This window comes from Papio anubis, chromosome 1 (assembly GCF_008728515.1).
Source record: "Papio anubis isolate 15944 chromosome 1, Panubis1.0, whole genome shotgun sequence".
Classification (NCBI taxonomy): Eukaryota; Metazoa; Chordata; class Mammalia; order Primates; family Cercopithecidae; genus Papio; species Papio anubis.
Window position 1 is genome coordinate 149,684,979 of NC_044976.1, and position 16,058 is coordinate 149,701,036.

Below are 16,058 nucleotides of genomic sequence, written 5' to 3' on the forward strand. Positions count from 1 at the left end.
ATGGAGGGCTTTGGAGGCTCTTGTAAAGACTTTAGCTTGTAGTCTGAGTGTGATGAGAAGCCACTAAAGGAATTTGTTAGAGAAGTGACATGAACAGACTTAGCTCTTAACAGGATCACTTTGGCTGCTTGCTTGGAATAGATGGGGCGGGGCAAGCACAGAAGCAGGGAGGCCAGCTGGGGAGGCTATGGTGTGTTCCAGGTGAGAGTTTATAGGGATTTGGACCAGAGGGTTAGCAGCGGTGTGCTGAGAGATGGTCAAATTGTGGAGGTGAAAGCAGAGCCAACAGGATTTGCTGGCAAATTAGATGTGGGGAACCAGAGAAAGAGAAAAGTCAAGAAAGACTGCAAAGTTTCAGACTGGACAAAAAGAGTGGAATTGGCATGTACTGAAATGGGTTTAGGTTTAGAGAGAGAGACTTGGCTGTGAACAAGTTAACTTTGAGATGCTTTTTAGACAGAATTGCCTCAATCTGAGGCACTGGGCAAGGCTTTGTAACCCCATATGGACCGGTCTTTGGATGTGGGCTGCCCCCAGTGAGGGGGGGTAGCATTGAGTCAAGGAAGCTCCCTTCAGCTGCCAGCAATTGCCCAGAGAGGGACACAGCTGTGAGCCATCAATAGTCAACACTCTTGGATGCTGAGGAGATGAGTGTCTTAGTTCTGAAGGGGGAATTTGGATGTTCTATCGCAGAGTCCCCTACAAACCACAAACCACTCCTTTCACCATTCACATCCATTTGCTTCTTATAATAAATTCACTCCATCTGGGAATAACTTCTCTAGGATTCTGCTTGGTCTATTTCCTTGGGAAACTTAAAGGTTAGCGGGACGAACTAGCCACCGCTTCCTCCGTCCCCTCTGCTGCAGCTAGTCTTGAGGCCACATCAACATTCTTCATCTCCCTCCTCTACTACCCATTCTAGAGTTCCCTCACCCTTCGCTAGCACCTCTGCTATTCCATGCCTTGTGGTATGACCCAGACCTTCATCCCTAAGAATTCTTAGCCGTGGGTCACCATGCCCTTCTCAGATCAAGGCTGCACTTCTCCACTTACCTCTATAATTAGGAAAGGAAGTGTCAGGAGATATCTCAGTGGATTACATGAATTTGAAATTCTTCTCTGCCCTCACAGCATAACACAGCCTTATCGCCTTATGATCAGGGTCAATGACGTCAGCCTGTGTGGTCACTCCCTTCCTTGTGTGCTGGTCTCTTGGCATGAGGAGTTTAGTGACTGGGCAGCAGCCATAGCTTAGTTTACTGAAACTACTATACCTCCTCCTGGTGGAAGCATTCTCCCTTTGGGAACTAGGACTTCCAGAGTCACAGAAGCCAAAGTTGCAGAAATAAGATGCACAAATTCCTCCAGGAGGTCACTGGAGTGATGGTAAGTGGGTCTACGCCTTGGTTCCTGGACCTATGTATTCTGCCCACTGGGGACACAGTGTCATATCATGGTCGTTGATTTAGGATGACACCTGGAGGATGACACCTCAACTTTGTAGGATATCAACTCCAAGTTGGCACCTCGGCTGCATCTTTTTAAAATTTTTTAGTTTTTAATTTGTATGGATACATAGTATTTATTTATGGGGCACATGAGATATTCTGATACAAGCATACAATATGTAATATTCATATCAGGATAAATGGGGTATCTATCTCAGCACCATAGGAATGGTTTTAAAAAATGGAGTATCTATCACTTCAAGCATTTATCATTTCTTTGGGTTATGAACATTTCAGTTGTACTCCGTTAATCTAAAATGTACAACAAATTATTGCTGACTGTAACAACCTTGTGCTATCAAATACTAGATCTTATTCATTGTATCTAACCATATTTTTGTACCCGTTAACAATCATTTCCCTCTCCCCCTCCTGCCACGACTTTCCCCACTACCTTTCCCAGCTTCTGGTAATTACCCTCCTATTCTCTATCTCCATGAGTTCAATTGTGTTAATTTTTAGCTTCCACAAATCAGTGAGAACATGTGAAGTTCGTCTTTTTCTGCCTGGCTTATTTCACTTAACATAATGTCCTCCAGTTCCATCCATTTTGTTGCAAATGACAGGATCTCATTCTTTTTTATGGTTGTACTCCATTATGTGTATGTACCACATTTATCCATTCATCTGTTGATGGACACTTAGGTTGATTCCAAATCTTCGCTATTGTGCATAGTGCTGCAATAAACATGAGAGTGCAGATGTCACTTTGATATACTGATTTCCTTTCTATTGGGTGTATACTTAGCAGTGGGATTGCTGGATCATATGGTAGTTCTATTTTTAACTTTTTGAGGAACCTCCAAACTGTTCTCCATGGTGGTTGTACTAGTTTACATTGCCACCAACAGTATACAAGGGTTCCCTTTTCTCCACATCCTTGCCAACATTTCCTATTGCATCTTTTGGATAAAAGCCATTTTAACTGGGATGAGATGATATCTTATGGTAGTTTTTATTTGCATTTTTCTGATAATCAATCATGTTGAGCACCTTTTCATATACCTGTTTGCCATTTGTATGTTTCTTTTAAGAAATGTCTATTTAGATCTTTTGCTTATTTTTAATTAGATTATTAGATTTTTCCCTATTGAGTTGTTTGAGCTCCTTATATATTCTTGTTATTAATCCCTTCTCTGATGGATAGTTTGCAAATATTTTCTCCCATTCTGTGAGCTGTCTCTTCACTTTGTTGATTGTTTCCCTTGCCATGCAGAAGTAGGTTTTTTTTTGTTTTTGTTTTTTGTTTTTTAGAAATGGGGGTCTCATTATGTGGACTAGGCTGGTCTTGAACTCCTGACCTCAAGTGATCCTTCCATCTTAGCCTCCCAAAGTGCTGAGATTATAGGCATGAGCCACTACACCCAGCCCTGTGCAGAAGTTGTTAATTTGAGGTGATCCCATTTTTGCTTTGGTTGCCTGTGCTTTTGGTGTATTACTTAAGAAATCTTTGCTCTGACCACTGTCCCCAATGTTTTCTTTTAGTAGTTTCATAGTTTGAGGTATTAGATTTAAGTGTTTTCTTTTTCTTTCTTCTTTTTTTTTTTTTTTTTTTTTGTGCGACAGTCTTGCTCTGTTGCCCAGGCTGGAGTACAGTGGCACAGTCTCAGCTCACTGCAACCTCTGCCTCCTAATTTCAGGCGATTCTACTGCCTCAGCCTCCCGAGTAGCTGGGATTACAGGTGCACACCACAGCGCCTGGCTAATTTTTTTTTTTTTGTATTTTAGCAGAGACGGGGTTTCACCGTGTTGCCCAGGCTGGTCTTGAACTCCTGAGCTCAGGCAATCTGCCTGCCTTGGCCTCCCAAAGTGCTGGGATTACAAGCGTGAGCCACTGCACCTGGCCAGATTTAAGTCTTTAATCAATTTTAATTTGATTTTTGTATATGGTGAGAGATAGGGGTATAGTTTTATCCTGCATATGGATATCCAATTTCCCCAGCACCATTTATTGAAGATATTGTCCTTTGCCCCATGTATGTTCTTGGCACCTTTGTCAAAACTGAGTTCACTATAGATATATGGATTTATTTCTGGGTTATCTACTCTGTTCCATTGGTATATGTGTCTGGTTTTATGCAAGTACTGTGCTGTTTTGGTTATGATAGTTCTATAGTATAAGAGGTTGGGTAATGTGATTCCTCCAACTTTGTTCTTTGTGCTCAGGATGTCTTTGGTTATTCAGGGTCTTTTGTGGTTTCATAGAAATTTTAGGATTGCTTTTCCTCTTTCTGTGAAGAATGTCATTGATATTTTGATAGAGATATAGAGAGTTCATTAAATCTGTAGATTGCTTTGGGTAGTGTGAACATTTTAACAACATTAATTCTTCCAATCCACGAACATGGAATATCTTTCCTTTTCTTGTAGCCTCTTCAATTTCTTGCATCAATGTTTTATAGTTTGCATTGTAAGGATCTTTCACTTCTTTGGTTAAGTTTATTCCTAGGTATTTTATTTTATTCATAGTTATTGCAAATGGGATTACTTTCTTGATTTCTTTTTCAGGTTGTCCACTGTTGGCGTATAGAAATGCTACTGATTTTTGTGGGTTCATTTTGTATCTCGCAACTTTACAGAATTTGTTTATCAGTTCTAATAGTTTTTTTTTATTTTTCTTTCAGCTGTGTCTTTAAGCAGTCACTCCATCACTCTATCAGGCCAGGAGCTTTGGGGTATGAGATAGAACTAGTGCATACCATGGTCATGTGCCAACTTCCACACACCTTTTGCTGAAAAGTAAGGCCCTTGGTCCAAGCCAAGGTTATACTCAATCTTATGTCAGTGGAACAAATGTTCTCTGTAAACCGCTGGATACTGGTGTTGCCTGAGGCTTTACTGGTAAGAAAGGCAAATTCAAATTTGGAAGATCAATGTGGAATATGTTGTTTTAAAATTAAACTTTTATTTTTGAGATAATTGTAAATGCACATGCAGTTGTAAGAACTAATACACGTACCCTTTTTCCAGTTTCCCCCAAAGGTAACATCTTGCAAAACTGTAGTACAATATCACAACCAGGATATGGGCATTGATACAACCACCCAAACTTATTCGGATTGCTCCAGTTTTACTTGCACTCATGTGTGTATGTGCATGTGTTTAATATAAAATTTTATCACATGGTAGGCTTGTATATCCACCACCACAGTCAAGGTACAGAACAGTTCCCTTCCCACAAGGATCCTTGTGTTTGCCTTTTATAATCACACTCACTTCTTCCTCCCTTTCCTGTCCCTAACCCTTGGCAACCACTAATCTGTTATCCATTTCTACAATTTTGTCATTTCAAAAGTATTTTAGAAAAGACTTAAAAATGTTTAAGTTCAGGGGTACATGTGCAGGTTTGTTACATAGGTAAACTCATGTCACAGAGGTTTATTGCACAGATTATTTTGTCACCCAGATATTAAGCCTAGTACCTGTTAGTTATTTTTCCTGATCCTCTTCCTCCTCTCACCCTCCACCCTCGGGTAGACCTCAGTGTCTTTTGTCCCCCTCTTTATGTCGATGAGTTCTCATCATTTAGCTCTCACTTATCAGTAAGAACACATGGTATTTGGTTTTCTGTTCCTGCATTCGTTTGCTAAGGATAATGGCTTCCAGCTCCATCCATGTTCCTGCAAATGAAATGATCTCATTCTCTTTTATGGCCACATAGTATTCCATGGTGTATATGTACCACATTTTCTTTATCCAGTCTAGCATTGATGGACATTTGGGTTGATTCTATGTCTTTGCTATTATGAATAGTGCTGCAATGAACATATGTGTGCATGTGAGAATGCTTTATGTTCCTTTGGGTATATACCAAGTAATGGAATTCCTGGGTTGAATGGTAGTTCTGTTTTAAGCTCCTTGAGGAATCACCATATTGCTTTCCACAATGGTTGAACTAATTTACACTACCATCAACAGTGTATAATCATTTGTTCCTTTTTCTCTGCTCTTTGCAATCTTGCTAGCATTTGCTATTTTTTAACTTTTTTTTTTTTTTAGATGGAGTCTCACTCTGTTGTCCAGGCTGGAGTGCAATGGTGCAATCTTGGCCCATCGCAAACTCCACCTCCCGGGTTCAAGCAATTCTCCTGCCTCAGCCTCCCGAGTAGCTGGAATTACAGGCATGCACCATCAGGCCTCGCTAATTTTGTATTTTTAGTTAGATGGGTTTCTCCACGTTGGTCAGGCTGGTCTCGAACTCCCAACCTCGGGTGATCTGCCTATCTCAGCCTCCCAAAGTGCTGGGATTGCAGGCATGAGCCACCGTGCGTGGCCTATTTTTTGACTTTTTAATAGCCATTCTGACTGGTGTGAGATGGCATTTCATTGTGGTTTTGATTTACATTTTTCTAATGATAAGTGATGTTGAACTTTTTTTTTTTTTTGAGGCAGAGTCTCACTCTGTCGCCCAGACTGGAGTATAGTGGCATGATCTCTGCTTACTGTAACCTCTGCCTCCTGGGTTCAAGCAATTCTTCTGCCTCAGCCTCCTGAGTAGCTGGGATTATAGGTGCATGCCACCACACCTGGCTAATTTTTGTATTTGTAATAGAGATGGGGTAATAGAGATGTAATAGATTTTGTATTTGTAATAGAGATGACCATCATGTTGGTCAGGCTGGTCTTGAACCCCTAACTTTGTGATCCACCCACCTTGGCCTCCAAAATGCTGGGATTACAGGCATGAGCCACTGCGCCTGGCCCAATGTTGAGCTTTTTAAAAAACGTTTTTATGAAATGTTGGAACCATACAGTACAGAATTGACTCTTTTTATTCAGCATAATTGCCTGAAGATTCGTCCAAGTTGTTGCATTCATCAATAGTTCATTCCTTTTTATTGCTGAGTATCCCATGGTATGAATGTACCAGTTTGTTTAACCACTCGCCCACTGAAGGACATCTGGGCCGTCTCCAGTTTTTTGGCTGTTATGAATAAAGCTTCTATGAACATTTGTATACAGGTTTTTTTGTGAACGTAAGTCTTCATGTCTCTGGGATAAATGCCCAAGAGTACACTTGCTAGGTCATATGGTAATTGCACATTTGGTTTTATTAAAAACTGCCAAACTGTTTTCCAGAGTTTCTGTACCATTTTACATTTGCACCAGCAATGTATGACTGATCCAGTTTCTCCAAATCCTTGCCAGCCTTTGATGTTGTCATTATTTTTTAATTTTGTGTGTAGTGATATGTCATTATTGCTTTAATTTGTATTTATTTAATGGCTAATGATACTGAATATCTCTCTTCATGTGCTTATTTGCTGCCTACATATTCTCTTCAGTAAAATGTCTGTGGATATCTTTTGCCCATTTTCTAATTCAATTTTTTTTTACTGTTGAGTTTTAAGAGTTCTTTATGTATTTTAGATACCAGTCTTTTGTTGGATATGTGCTTTGCAAATATTTTCTTCCAGTTATAGCTTGTCTCTTCATCCTTTCCACAGGGTCTTTCACAGAGCAAGTTTTTAATTTTGATGAGGACAAATTTATCAAATTTTTTTTTTATAGATTATACTTTTAGCATCAAGTCTAAGAACTCTTTCACTAACTCTTGGCAGAGCCCAAATATATTCTCCTCTGTTTTCTTTTCTTTTCGGATGGAGTCTTGCTCTGTCACCCAGGGTGGCACGATCTCGGCTCACTGCAATCTCCACCTCCCGAGTTCAAGTGATTCTCCCACCCCAGCCTCCTGAGTAGCTGGGATTACAGGCATGCACCACGACACCCGGCTAATTTTTGTAATTTTAAAATAGAGACGGGGTTTCCCCATGTTGGTCAGGCTGGTCTTGAACTCCCAACCTCAGGTGATCCACGTGCCTCAGACTCCCAAAGTGCTGGGATTACAGGCATGAGCCACCGTGCCTGGTGGTCTCCTCTGTTTTTTCTAAAAGTTATATAACTTTACATTTTACATGTATATCTGTAATTCATTTCGAGTTCATGGAACAGGTTTTAATCCCTAGTCGAGGTAAACTGTTATCTCTTCCAGAGTGAAGAAGACCCAGTGTAGTCAACTTGCCACCAAATGATTGGATTGTCTCCTCAAAGGATGGTGCTGTATTGAGACTGAGTAAGTTTCCGTTTCTGGCAGGTTGGGCATTTGCAGCAGCAATAGCTAGACCAGTCTTCGAGAGTGGCACTAATGAGTCCCGTGACAGAGGCTATCTGACATCAGTTGGCTGAGCCATTCTGCCTGCTTGGCTGATGCTTTCTTGTGGGAATTAACTTGTGGTGCAAAGATCTTCACACTTTGTAACTGTCTTTACACACACACACACACACACACACACACACCCCTCTCAGACCTCCTTGCCCCCAATCCAATGTTTCACCTTCCAGGACCCTGACCAATACAGTCAAGACCTTCACCACCACAACGTATGAATCTTTGTACTTTTTACCTCATGCAACTTCTCTTCCCTCATCAGTGAATGACAGATGCATAGCATCACTGTCTACGGGGAAGATTTCCCCTCACCACTGTCTTTCAGAGCTGCCCTGAAATGGGCTGAGAGGCAGTACCATCTGTGGCTTGACCCATACGTGAACCAAGGCTGGTGCTTTTTCCTCCTCTGTTGGCCGATCCTAAGGGACCACCCAGGTGGTCACAAGTGCGAGCTGCGGGAGAGGTGGTAGATGACACTGGTGTCTGGAAGCTTCACTGCCTTTCCAACCGAGGCTCAAAGTCAACACAGCTTCATTACCATATTCAATGGGTAGAAACAATCATAAATTTTCCCAGATTAAAGGAGGATGGAAATAGACTCCACCTCTTAGTGTGGGAATAACAAGGTTGCAAGATTGGAACTATTGGTCCGTCTTTGGAAAATACAGTCTGTCACAGGGTCTCTCTACTTTGACTGATCAGAACTTGAATGATCCAAGCCCTACATGAGCTCTAAGGATGTTTGGCTTCCATCTCCTCAGTCATTGTTATTTCCCCCGCAGTTGTTTTTTGGCCTGGCCTTGTGGAGTGTCACCCTACGCATGCACTACTGGTATTCAGCTAGAGACTCAATGTTTTACACGGAGCTCTTTCTCTGTGTAGCTCCCTCCTCGCTGGTATTTTATCTAGCAAATTCTAGCTGATTTGGCTTCCCGGTACTCCAGTCTCTGACTCCTCAACTTGGGAAGACCACGGGGCTCTTTCTAAGTTCTCCTTTCCTGTATTGAAATCTGGAAGTTGCCTCCACAACTGTGGGCTAACCTCATTTGTTCCCTTCCCTGAGTGGTCACAGTCCTGTACTGCCTTTTGTCTGTGTCTGGAAATAGCTGTTTCGTGTGTTTGATCCAGCTTCTCAGTTGTTTAGCAGGAGAAAGCAACTCCTGTTTTAGTTATTCCTCCATGAGTGGAAGCAGAGTCTGAATATATTGTGAAAATAAAGCCAACAGGGCTGGGTGCAGTGGCTCATGCCTGTAATCCCAGCACTTTGGGAGGCCAAGGCCTATGGATCACTTTGGGTCAGGAGTTTGAGACCAGCCTGGTCAACATGGTGAAACCTCGTCTCTACAAAAAATACAAAAATTAGCCGGGTGTGGTGGTGCACACCTGTAGTTCCAGCAACTCGGGAGACTGAGGTGGGAGAATTGCTTGAACCCAGGAGGCAGAGGTTTCAGTGAGCCAAGATGGCATCACTGCATTCCAGCCTGGGCGACACAGCGAGACTCTGACTGAATAAATAAATAAATAAATAAAGCCAATAGGATTTGATTATGAGTTGGATATAGGTTGTAAGAAAAAGAAAGATATTGGCTAGGCGCGGTGGCTCAAGCCTGTAATCCCAGCACTTTGGGAGGCCGAGACGGGCGGATCACGAGGTCAGGAGATCGAGACCATCCTGGCTAACACAGTGAAACCCCGTCTCTACTAAAAAAATACAAAAAAACTAGCCGGGCGAGGTGGCGGGCGCCTGTAGTCCCAGCTACTCAGGAGGCTGAGGCAGGAGAATGGCGTAAACCCAGGAGGCGGAGCTTGCAGTGAGCTGAGATCCGGCCACTGCACTCCAGCTTGGGCGACAGAGCGACACTCCGTCTCAAAAAAAAAAAAGAAAAAGAAAGATATTAAGGATGACTTCAAGCTTTTGGCCTGAAACTGGGAGAGGGGCATTGCTATTACCTGAGGTTAGATCACATTTGGGGTTGTGAGGGTGGGTAAAATTAGGAACTCAGTTTTAAACATGTTAAATTTGAGATGCCTGTTAAACATCCCAGTGGGGATGTCAGCTTTGCAGTTGGCTATACAGGCCAGGCATTCAGGCTGGAGGCCAGGCTAGAAACATAAAATCGGGAATTGTCTGTGTACAGCTGGTATTTGAGGCTGAGTCTGGATGAGCTCAATAAGGAAGTAAGTGTAAAGAAAAAAGACAGAAAAGATAAAGCCAAGCACTGAGCCCTGGGCAGTCTAATATTAAGTTATTTGGAGAGATGAAGAGGAACTCTTGACTGTTTGTGCCAACTCTCCCCCACTCATTGTCTCTTACACCCATGACTCTCCCCATCCTGTCTGCTCGGTCAGCCTTCTCTTGCCACCTTTCTGGCACTGACTTCTGCTGACCTGCTTTGTTCTGTGGCCATCCAGCTCCAGGCCTGACCAATCAGTTCCAGGGCTGGTTCTGGGCCTTGGAAACGGACTCTATCAGGACCGGTTTTCTGCCAAAGTATAGCCTGGGAATAAGGCAAATGATCTGTGACTTCCAGAGTGAGCAGAGCCTTGTCCGGAAGCCCTTGCCAGTCTGTCCGTGGTGATGCCTCTCACGTTGAGAGCTCCAAAGAACAGGAAAAGGGAGATATATCACCCTAGACAGAGCAAGTAGTTTTTTTTTTTTTTTGCCTCAGATTCTGTCCTGGACAGTGTTCTGGTGTGGTTGCTTAGTAGTTGCACTCCATGTTATTGACCTCAAAAGATTAAGTGTACATTCCAAACATCCCCAGTTTGCCTATAGTAATTTATTACTGACTGGATAGTGGTAATTAATGTTAGCATTATTCATCCTGTCACATCATATGTAAAAAGAACCAAATGAGGACGTTTGCTGCAGTGCTATTTATAAAGGTAAAAATATTAGAAACTACCTAAATAACTAACAATGGGGGACTAAGTAAATAAGTATGACAAATCCATAGTATGCACTTAGTAAATAATTTTGCAGATATGGGAGATGTTTGTAACATGTTGCAGATTTAAGCTTTTTTTTTTTAAGAGATGAGGTCTTACTGTCACCTAGGCTAGAGTACAGTGGCACAATCATAGCTCACTGCAGCCTCAAACTGGGGCTCAAGTGATCCTCTCACCTCAGCCTTCTGAGAAGCTGGGACTACAGGTGTGTGCCACCATGCCTGGCTAATTAAAAATGCTCTTTTTGTAGAGACAGGAGGGTTTCACTATGTTGCCCAGTTTGGTCTCAAACATCTGGCCTCAAGCGATCCTCCCACCTAAGCCTCCCCAAGTGCTGGGGCTGGGATTACAGGTGTAAGCCACCACACTTGGCAGATTTAAACATTTCAATGGAGCGGTACAGTGTGGTGTTTAAGAGCACTTTAGCATAAACAGACTTGAGAACGCCATGACTTGAACTCTGACAATTAATGACTAGGTAGAGAAAATGAACCTGCAAATGAGACTGAGCAAGAGTAGTCAAAGACATAGGAATTAAGCAGGAAGAGTGTTTCATCATAGAAGACAAGGAAAGTTTTTTTTTTCTTTAAGAAAGACGAAATGATCAATCATTCAACAGTGTCAAATGATGAAGAGCCAAGATGAGGCCTGAAAGGTGACCACTGTATAAAACAACACGAATGTCATTGATGACCATTGCAAGAGCTGTTCCAATACAATAATGAGAGCAAAAGTCAGATTGGAGCAGGTTGAGGGGTGAATGGGAGGTGAGAAATGGAAATAATGGAACTAGAAAGTGTAGAACTATTTTGAGGAATTAGAGTGTGTAGAGGCAGAGGATTTTTTTTTTTTTTTTTTTTTACAGGGATATCAGCTTCTTTAAATAACCATGAGATGGATCCAATAGAGAAGGAATGATGAAATGCACAAGAGAGGAACTGGGTAATCTAGAGAGAAGGGTGATGAAAAGGTAGGAGAAGATGGGATCTAAAACACAAGTGGTGGAGCTGCTCTTGATTAGACAGAAAAGAAGCTCCTCAATTGCAACGGGAGGCAAGGAGGAGGGGTGCAGGTGTGGGTGGGTTTAAGCATTTGGTAACACAAGGAAGAACTCAGATTATGACATCTGTGGAGAGTGGGGGATGGGGGGAGTGTCAGAGGTATCGGGAGAGTGCAGAAGGTTTGAAATAGTTGATTATAGTAGGAATGTGAGCTATAGTACTACATTTTCAGAGCACAGTTGTCATATTTTCGAGCATCCTTTGGTCCCATGTGGAATTGGTGATTCTGAATTATAGAGAAACCCATCTGCCTTATGGTGACTTTCTCTGGTAGTATTTGGTTGCCTTAGGCCAGGCATGGTGGCTAATGCCTATAATCCCAGCACTTTGGGAGGCCAAGGTGGTTGGATCACTTGAGGTCAGGAGTTCAAGACTAGCCTGGCCAACATGGTGAAACCCCCGTCTCTACTAAAAATACGAATATCAGCCAGGTGTAGTGGTGCACGCCTGTAATGACAGCTACTCAGCAGGGTGAGTCAAGAGAATTGCTTGAACCTGGGAGGTGGAGGTTGCAGTGAGTTGAGGTCGCGCCACTGCATTCCAGCCTGGATGACAGAGCCAGACTGTGTCTGAAAAAAACAAAAAAAAAGTATTTCGGAGGCCGGGTGCGATGGCTCATGCCTGTAATCCCAGCACTTTGGGAGGCCGAGGTGGGTGGATCAATTGAGGTCGGGAGTTCGAGACCAGCCTGACCAACATGGGGAAACCCTGTCTCTACTAAAAATACAAAAAATTAGCCAGGCATGGTGGCGCATGCCTGTAATCCCAACTCGGGAGGCTGAGGCAGGAGAATCCTTTAAACTGGGAGGCAGAGGTTGTGGTGAGCTGAGATTGCGCCAATGCTCTCCAGCCTGGGCAGCAAGAGCGAAACTCCATCTCAAAAAAAAAAAAAAAAAAGAAAAGAATAAAAGGCCGGGCGTGGTGGCTTACACCTATAATCCTAGCACTTTGGGAGGGCGAGACGGGCGGATCACGAGGTCAGGATAGCGAGACCATCCTGGTTAACATGGTAAAACCCCATCTCTACTAAAAATACAAAAAATTAGCCGGGCGTGGTGGCAGGTGCCTGTAATTCCAGCTACTTGAGAGGCTGAGGCAGGAGAATGGCATGAACCTGGGAGGTGGGGCTTGCAGTGAGCCGAGATTGCGCCACTGCACTCCAGCCTGGGTGACAGTGCGAGACTCCGTCTCAAAAACAAACAAACAAACAAACAAAAAGTATTTGGTTGCAGGAAAGAAGGAAGAAAATAGTTTCCTTCATCTGGGGGTGGGATTTAGCCAGAGAGAGGAGAGAATTTATCTGCACTGCTTTGAGACCTGGGTAGATGGAGACAGCCAGCCACTCAGCTCTTCTGTGGAAGCACAGCCACAGGGAAGTGGGAGAGGGTGGTTCTCCATCCCCATAAAAGGAGGTTCCCTGCAGTTCACCTTCTAACTTCCTGTCCCTGGGAGAGCCCGCCCTTTGTTAAGCCTGACAGATTCCCCATGTAGAGCTCAGTCCCCTTATATGCCGTTTGCTGTTTTTACAGGCTTGTCAGGAACAATCCTTTTCAGCCTTCAGAAAGGTCTTTTTTCTTGATCCAGACTGTGCATGGGAATGCACGGGAGGGCCAGGGGTGACCCCCTGAGGAAGGTCACTATTAATATCAAGTGAGGACAAAACAGCCTTCTTTAATGCTCCCAGCTCACATGATACTCCAATACAGCCCATAAGAAGCAAGGGGACTTCTCTTTCCTATGGCCCTTGGCTTCTGTGGGAAGCAAAATAGAATGGAGACACTTACTTTCCTGAGCTCTGTACTTTTTACCCAAAGAGACACAGGGCAGCCAAGTTAGAATTTGTGAATGTGTGGTCGGGCGCGGTGGCTCACGCCTGTGATCCCAGCACTTTGGGAGGCTGAGGCGGGCGGATCACGAGGTCAGGAGATCGAGACCATCCTGGCTAACACGGTCAAACCCCATCTCTACTGAAAATACAAAAAAATTAGCCGGGCGTGGCGGCGGGCACCTGTAGTCCCAGCTACTGGGGAGGCTGAGGTAGGAGAATGGCGTGAACCCGGGAAGAGGAGCTTGCAGTGAGCCCAGATTGTGCTACTGAACTCCAGCCTGAGCGACAGAGCGAGACTCTCTCAAAAAAAAAAAAGAATTTGTGAATATGTGACATTCCTAACTTGGTCTTTGGGCCAGAGCTGGTGCTGGGAAGGGAAAAGCTTAGGGAGGAGGATGGGAGGAGTGGTGGCATCAGGTTCCAGCTCAGCCACAGGCTCCAGCCATGCCTCTGCTGCTCGGGAGACAGAGGAGTGAGGGCGAACATGGGAGGGTGGCTCTGCTGGAGGGTGGACGCTGTTCTCCAAGCAGGCTGGCCTTGGGGAAGGAGCCAGTCACTCCCACTCCCACCTGGACATACACACCCCAACCGGAGAAAGGCTGCCCTGTGCATCCTGCATGCCTCTGTTACCTCAGGCCAGGCCAGGGACAACCCCATTTAATAAGAAGTCACTGGCCAACTGACAAGGATGGGGAGGTGATTTGTCATCTCTGGGCCTGTTCCTCATTTACAACCTGAAAACTGAACAGGGTAATTTTTTTTTTTTTTTTTTTTGAGACGGAGTCTCACTGGAGGGCAGTGGCGCCATCTCGGCTCAGTGCAAGCTCTGCCTCCCAGGTTCACGCCATTCTCCTGCTTCAGCCTCCCGAGTAGCTGGGACTACAGGCACCCGCCACATTACCCGGCTAATTTTTTGTATTTTTTTTTAGTAGAGACTGGTTTCACCGTGTTCGCCAGGATGGTCTCGATCTCCTGACCTCGTGATCCGCCCGCCTCGGCCTCCCAAAGTGGTGGGATTACAGGCGGGAGCCACTGTGCCTGGCCGAACAGGGTAATTTCTAAGGCTCCTTTACTTCTGGCTATTAGTCTCTGGTTGGTCTGAAATGACACTGGGTTTAAATTATTTTACAGTCTTTGGATATCAAAGTCTTCACATGATTTAGCTGATAAGCACAGAGTTCCGACAACGGTCCCAGGGCTGTGGGGAAGAGAATGATTTGGGAGGGCTCTGCCTTGAAGAAAGGCCCTGACTCTACTTTGTAGACCTCAGTTTCCTCAACTGTAAAATGAGACTCTGAAGTCTAGAAGATCTTTGAGATCCAGTTGTGGTTCTCTATGCTGAATCTCTGTCTTCAGGCAATTTGGATCCCCAGTGAAAACATACTTCCTGAGCTATTTGCTTGGCATGTGTGCAGTACTAGAGTGGAACATGGTCCCTGTCCTTAAGGAGCTCACAATGTATTTTTAAAAATAATGAGCCACATACATAGGAAAAACTAGTGTAATCCACATCCAAACGAAGAATAGAGACACCAGAGGATGGCTGTCTCTGGGTATACTGCAGGCCGGAGGAAAGCAGGCAGAGGCTGTGACTAGAGCTTGCTCACCCCATGACTTCCTGCTAACTCGGCTCTCAGAGGGGCGTGGTGGAGCCACACTGTCTGGGTTCAGTCCTGTCTTCACTGCTTGCAAGCTTTAGGGAAGTTACTCAACCTCTCTCAGCCTCAGTTTCCTGATCTTTAGGATGGGGATAATAAAAGCATTGCCTTGCATCTTTGTTGTAAAGATAAAGTGAAATTATCCATGTAAAGTATTTAGCATAGTGCCCAACACATAGTTGGTGCTCTATAATGATCCCTTCCCACCCTGACCCGCCAGGAAGCCCAGCTGTGGGAATGACTCCAGATTAGGGAGGGTTCAATACAGCTGGCCAAGTCCAATATGACCCTGGCTTAGTGCCAGATCACTCAATTCAAAGTCTAAGTCCATGTCTAGGTAGGACTGGGCATCCTACCTACAGCATACCATTGTCCTCCTGGCCTACAGGTAATCCCTGCTTTTCCAGGAGAAAAATCTAGGTGCAGATGGAGTCAGGGCAGGATGAGGACTACATGCAAATCAAGGAGTGTCAGGGGCTGGGTGCCGTGGCTCAGGCCTGTAATTGAAGCACTTTAGGAGGTGGATGTATTAGTGAGGGTTCTCTAGAGGGACAGAACTAATGGGATAGAGAGATATATAAAGAGTTTGTTAAGTATTAACTCACACGATCACAAGCTCCCACAATAGGCTGTCTGCAAGCTAAGGAGCAAGGAGACCTAGTCTGAGTCCCAAAGCTGAAGAACTTGGAGACCAATGTTCGAGGGTAGGAAGCATGCAGCATGGGAGAAAGATGAAGGCTGGGAGGTTAGGCCAAGTCTGGTCTTTTCAGATTTTTCTTCCTGCTTTATATTCCAGCCATGCTGGCAGCTGATTAAATGGTTCCCACCCAGATTAAGGGTCGGTCTGCCTTCCCCAGTCCACTGACTCAAATGTTAATCTCC

General features: G+C 44.2%; 1 long non-coding RNA gene across 1 annotated transcript in view; it reads left to right on the forward strand.

Annotated features, from left to right (window-relative positions):
- Positions 1-16,058, forward strand: part of LOC103877986 — a 123,200-nt gene that overhangs the window by 94,581 nt on the left and 12,561 nt on the right. Inside the window, exon 4 of the long non-coding RNA XR_004178719.1 lies at positions 7,504-7,584. This is a non-coding gene — a long non-coding RNA (uncharacterized LOC103877986). The remainder of the gene's footprint in view (positions 1-7,503; positions 7,585-16,058) is intronic.